General features: G+C 38.0%; 1 long non-coding RNA gene across 1 annotated transcript; it reads right to left on the bottom strand.

Moving 5' to 3' along the window:
* Window positions 1-3,756: 3,756 nt before the first annotated feature.
* Window positions 3,757-4,980, bottom strand: LOC133735692 (uncharacterized). The gene is made up of 3 exons (XR_009859216.1): window positions 4,605-4,980; window positions 4,124-4,498; window positions 3,757-3,934 (listed from the first exon to the last, which is right to left on the bottom strand). It is a non-coding gene; the product is annotated as an uncharacterized LOC133735692 (long non-coding RNA).
* Between the last annotated feature and the right edge of the window lie 1,592 nt (window positions 4,981-6,572).

Raw genomic sequence — 6,572 nt, 5'->3', positions numbered from 1 at the left:
TAAATTTATGTGGTTGAATATCCAAGAGAGATAAGAGAGGACCTGGGAGAAGGTAGTATTTATCCAAATAGAAGGCAGCAAAAAATAGATCATTCATGATTGTATAGCCTAAAACAACATAATCTCTGTATTACACTAGAATAACCAAAGAGATTTAACAGCATTTAGAATGATGTTCTTCCACAAAATTTATGAATGTCACTATCTATAGATAATAGAATTAAGACCAATATGAATCAGTATACAGCACAATGATTCACAAAAACATCAAATATAACCTAAAGACAGATATAATTCCTTTTAACTATTACACCAGCCAAACTAAAAAGCTAGATCATCAGCCATGCACGAAGAACAAGATTTCGGATACAAAAGTAAAAGCATAATTCTCATAGAAATTTCGAAAAGTCACATTGGCAATCTTCACCACAGTTGGCTCCTTGAACATCTTGACCCATGGAAACTGGGCGGAAGTCACTGCAGATAATGCCCGGTCGAAAAAGTCCGCGAACTTCATCACCCATATATCTTCCTCAAAATTGCAATTGGAAATAGTCATATTGATTCAAGTTAAAATTCAAATCTAAATCAAAATAATATCAAACTAAATCAGAAAACCGCATCCGGAAAAGAAATGTCAGATCATAACCAACACAATTCACCGGAAGTTGGATCAGTTCCGCCAAGAGATCGTTCACTTCGATCTTCGCCGCTGCCTCAGCCATGGTAACCTTTGGCTTCTTCGGTTTCTTCGACTTCGACTTCTTCTCCTCCCCGGCCTTGGCGTTCTATGGCATGGCCTCGTCATTACTGTCTTCACCGTACTGGTTGTTGGACCGGAGCTTGGGTAACGAGAGAGAGAAGATTTGAGCTCTGAGATTTTGAACAGGTTTAAGGGCAGAATCGTAATCAAAAAAATTTAAAACTAACCTTTTTTAACATCATCTTATTATTCATAAGGACTAAATTAATATTACTACCAATTCATAATGGACATTTTTATCAAGTGGGAAACTAGATGACCTTTTTATCATTTCACTCTCTAAAGTGATCTTTTCCATCATTTCCCTTATTTATTATATATTTTTTTGATATTATTTATAAAGAAATATCTATGTAAACTTCATCTTTTTGTCAATATTTAAATTATGTCAATATATTTTTGATATTATTCAATTCACCTTGTTGGAGTGAATGAGTAAGTTGTTTGGTTACACTAAGCAGTTGATTGTGGAATTTTTTTTGTCGAATGTAGACTTTTATTGTTCTTTTTTAAGTGAGACTTGTATTTGTTTTTGTTTGATTGAAATAAAGAATTTATTTTATGTTGTTTTTTAATTTTAACTTCATATTGTCCAATCAATAATTATTTGTATGAATTTTTATACAATAAATTAGTAATATTGTTAACGGGGATTGGGGCGGGTACAGGGACTAATCCCCAATGAGGACGGGGACGGGGAATCCCCAGTTTCTTATTACGGGGATTGGGACGGGTAAGGGGATGGGGAATGAAGTTGGGTATGGGGATGGTAATTTAATCCCCTTACCCTACCCTGTCCATTGTCATCCCTACTTATAAACAGAACCCCTAGAGCAATCGCCCCCAGAAAGATGGAGAAGGAGAGGAATAACCTAAATTGGCTAGGCTATCAGCTAAGAAAATAGCCTCACGTCAAACATGACAAAAAGAAATAGATTGAGAAAGCCGAGCAAGCTCCTGAATATCTTGGATAATAAACTTGATACACCACAGGACAGAAGGATGATGATTAAGAGTACCAATCAACATCTTGAAGTCACATTTAACAATAATTGACTGAGTAGATATGTGAGAGAGATGATATAAATCATCTCGAAGAGCCATAGCTTTAGCAACAAGAATGTCCATGTGAGCAAGATTTTTACTCATAACAAGCACATGCTAACAAAGATGGAATGGAGATGATGGAGCTTACTTCACGGCTTCAAATCTTGAACAATGGAGAGGTGCCGAAACTATGAGAGTAAAGGGAGAGGTTTGTATTTTTGATTTTGGGTTTTGATGATGATTTCAACGTCTACACCTCACCTCCTTATATAGTTCACTACATGCCCTAGTGTTTAGGGTTTTCTCTAAGTCTTCTGCATCATTTGACCAATCAAAATATTGCATGAGAAATAGAAATCCAATAAGCATCTTGATTGCCGAAATCTTCCATGCATGTAGACTCAATTTCGGCCTCCATGTAAATATTATGTAATCAAGAAACCTTTATTGATAAATATTCTCTTTTACTTTCTTTTCCTGATTGCACACAAAGTAGATATTTCTTGAAACTCTCCATATTTGACTCAATGCCAAAATCTTCTTGAATGTTCTATGTCTTTCACGGCAAAAGGAATAATATTGGGAAAATAATTCCTTTGAGACGTCAAGAGACTTCTAGAAGGTCACATGGTGATACGTGCAAAAGCATTCACCAATTTAAACCCTGAAAATGTCGAGCGTTAGTATAGGATAAGCAGGGATCGTTCTAAACCGGGGATTGAGGGTGCTATCATGTGATAAACAAATTAAATAAAAGAATATACAAATTTACAAAACCAACACTACACCAATTTCGGAATCAGACGACAGTTTTTCACTGTCGTCTGATTATAGAGTTTGCTGTTGTCTATCTCAATGTCGTCTGATACATAATCAGACAATACCAAAAAACTGTCGTCTGATAAAGTTTACTACAACAACAACTACTATATTGTCTGTTGTCTGAATACCACGAAGAACAACAGCAATAATACCAAAAACTGTCGTCTGATAAAGTTTACTACAACAGCGACTACTATATTGTCTGTTGTCTGAATACCACGAAGAACAACAGCAATTAGCAACTTAACATTGTGCAAAGTAATTTCAGTTGACATACCCTAGAAGAATATGGACGTGTAATGAAAATTTAGAGAACATTAATTTGTAAAAAAACTGTTGTCTGAAGGAAACTTGTACATCTGCAAAGTAATTGAATACTATTGACTGACTTTGAACAAGACAAGAGCAAAACTATTAAAGCCATTGTGTATTATTGCTTCATAGTATTGCATCCTAAAATAAACTGTTGTCTGAGATTTTCTTGAACTACAGCTTTCTTGCTTCATGGATCCTTAAAGTCTCTTTTCAACCATATGGCCTCCCAAGATGCTGTAGTAGTTTATCAATTCATACAATTGTAGGTTTTCAATTCTCTGTGGTCTTCGTGTTCATCAGACAACAGAACATATTATTATTTTTTTGTGTTATATCTTGTTAGACAACTGAATATGTTTAATAACCATTGTAGATAGATGATTCAGACAACAGATTTTTCCTTCTTTTTTCATCATGTTCATTTGTTAGACAATGGTTTGCTGTTGGTTTTGAATTGTCTGAGATATAAGAGAAGACATACATTCTGTACAATTGAACACATCCTTGATTCCAAAAGCCATTTCATTCATCAGCAATATTCATCCCAACATTTACATAAGAATTAACATTGCCTAAGTGGCTATAACTGCATAAAGCCGGAAAACATAAACGCGTCCACATTGCATTAACCATGCCTATAACTAAAGCAAAAACTAAAACTAGCTAGCAGGAGGCTCATCAAAATACCAAAACAAAAATACCTTCAACTGCGCATTTACTATGCCTAAAACTAAAACTAGCTAGCAGGAGGCTCATCAAAATACCAAAACAAAAATGCCTTCAACTGCGCATTAACCATGCCTATAACTAAAGCAAAAACTTAAACCAGCTAGCAGGAGGCAGGTGATCAAAATACCAAAATAAGAGCCCTGCCTTGAACAACCATCACAGCTATGCAATATGATACTTCATCACAAACTTAGCCCACTCTGACCTCACAACATCAACATCCTTTTGGGTGTAGAACAATTCGGATCGTCGCTGCCACTGAAACAAAAGGCATAGTTAATGTGCAGGAATTATTGCTAGGACTTTGTAACATAAAGCTAGGATATCCGGTATGTACACCACTGGACCATAAGTGACTACTAGTCCTGGAATATATATAGTTTATACATACAGAAATGAATGCAGCACCAAATAATGGGTCAACATTCCAGAAGTGTTCCCTCATACCTTCCAAAGTAGAGTGTTTTTATGATATAAGCTAGGGCTGGGTTCGGTTCGGTACCGAAGCTTACGGGCCGATACCATGTACCGTACCAACTTATACTGGTATGCAAAAAACTCTACCACTACCGGCCACAAAATCCGGTATACCGAGAAGTCGGTATACCGATTTAATCGGTCGGTTCGGTACGGTTGGGCTTGTAACCGAGTTTGACATTGGGCCACAAACGAGTACATCACCGATCCCTTCTTCTTCTGTTTTCTCCTTCTGAGAACTTTTCCACCCACATGGTTATGGGTCTCTCCAGTCTCCATACCACACACAGTGATGGAAGAGTGATTGTGGTGAAGGAAGAAGCAACCTCGGATCTGCAATCTCTACTAAAATCAAACAAAAGTTTCAGACTTTATTCAACACCAACTACACCCAAAACCAGATTTTTCTTCCCAGTAAAGAAAATTAACATAAGCAAGAAAAGAAACTTACTTGAAGCACTTTACAGATTCTGGGAAGAGAGCAGAGAGAAGCCGAGTTTGAATCAGATTCTGGGAAGAGAGCAGAGAGAAGCACTTTACAGGTTGCTATTTTTCAAGAAGAAGAAGAGAGACAGAAGAGACGGGGAAAGAAAGAAGAAGGAAGAAGAAAGAAGAAAGAAGAAAGAGAAGAGAGAAGAATAAAAAAGAAGAAAGAGAAGAGAAGAATTAAAAAACTAAAGAGGAGACAAGAAGTGACAGAAAGAGATGGCAAAAGAAAGAAGAAAGAAGAAAGAAGAAAGAAGAAAGAAGAAAGAGGAGAGAAGACCCGTCAGAAAGAAGAGAAGAATAAAAAATTAATAAAATAGGAGTATTATACATGAGTTCGGTACGGTACGGTATACCGTGTATATATGAAAATCAATACCATTACCGTACCATTATCTGGAAATCGGTACGGTTGTACCGTACCAAGACTTCGGTTACCGACATAGTTGGTTACCAACATTGTTGGTTCGGGTGGTAATCGGTTGGTTGGTTTGGATCGGTAGAATTTGCCAGCCCTAATATAAGCGCTTATAAGACCAGCCTGAAACATAGTAACGAAGCAAGTTAGAACATCCCAAACTTAGTAATAAGCGCTCAATTTTCTCCCAATCATAACATCAATAGTAGAAAATTGAGCTTTATTTCATGATTTAGTCCAAAGTGAGTTCTCAAAGCAAGGTATAAGCAAAATAACCAATATTCTACAACTTACTGCTATACAAAGAAGAGTGCTGGTGAAGAAGAGGTAAAGAAAGGTGCCTAACAATTTCAAGGCTGTAAGACCGCTGACGTTGCTCACGTCTAGTGATTGTACTGCATTGAAGAGCACGATAGAGGTAGCATCATTCACTACTCCCTCCCCGAATACGACAATGTAGAGAAAGGGAGTGTCATCTTGACTAAGAACCTTTAACATGAAAAAACCATCACGCCTGAAAGTTAGAAGTCAGTTCATGTGTTTCTACTGAAGAATACGGAACGAGACTAAGTGTGGATCATGAGAGGGAGAGAGAGAGAGGGACACAAGCATGTATAGTGGTTCACCTTGCCCTTGAGGCAAGGCTACGTCCACTTAGATATTTTACTATGTAGTGAGGCCAAGTAGCCTTTGATAGTGATACAAGTGAGGGGATCATGGATCCCTCATATCTAAGAAGGGGAGGACTTCCCTTTATAGCTAAGGGAAGTCCCACTCTATTTACATATCCTCGATGTGGGACAATAATACATATATGCTTCTCTTGAAGCCTCTTGGAGAGCATGGGAGGGTGGCCTCCTAGCAAGGTACCCGCCGACCTCCACCATAGCGAGGTGGCTCGGGTGTCGGACTACCGGATGCATGTTGTAGGCGGGACTAGCCATGCCGCGGGGCCCACCTATGAGGTCGTTGATTATGCTTGGCGGTATGTAATATAAGTGATATCAACAAGTCCCCCAAGTCCCCGAGTAAGAGGCGCTTCTTGGTTGGGGAGTTTAAATGTGATGCCGCCAAGTATGAGTGATGACCTCGTTGAACGCTATACCCATACTAGTCCCCCAACTCCGTAAGTAAGAAGGGACTCTACGGGTATGTTGGTGCCATGGGGCCCTCATCACGCTAGTACCTGCAAATAAGATAAGAGTGTACAAAATACATATTGATTGCGCTAGGGCAATCTAAGTGACATTTGAGTCAAATGCATCGAGGTGCATGAATGTTTATGTGAGATGCATATTACACAATGTGTGTATACACGTATTATGTAATGTTTGACATACGACGTATAAGTCGAAAAATGTATGTGACTGTGACAGCATACAAAGTGCATATGATGCATAGATATGTGATGAACGCGATGACACATAATGATATGTATATGTTGTATGCATATGATACATGTGTTAGGATCGGGAGTGTTATTACTCGCTGAGTCCCCCAAGTCACGTAGTTAGT

The sequence above is a fragment of the Rosa rugosa genome, chromosome 1 (genome assembly GCF_958449725.1).
Source record: "Rosa rugosa chromosome 1, drRosRugo1.1, whole genome shotgun sequence".
Lineage (NCBI taxonomy): Eukaryota > Viridiplantae > Streptophyta > Magnoliopsida > Rosales > Rosaceae > Rosa > Rosa rugosa.
The sequence above is the reverse complement of the archived record's forward strand: the minus strand, read 5'-3'. Positions and strand labels throughout refer to the sequence as shown.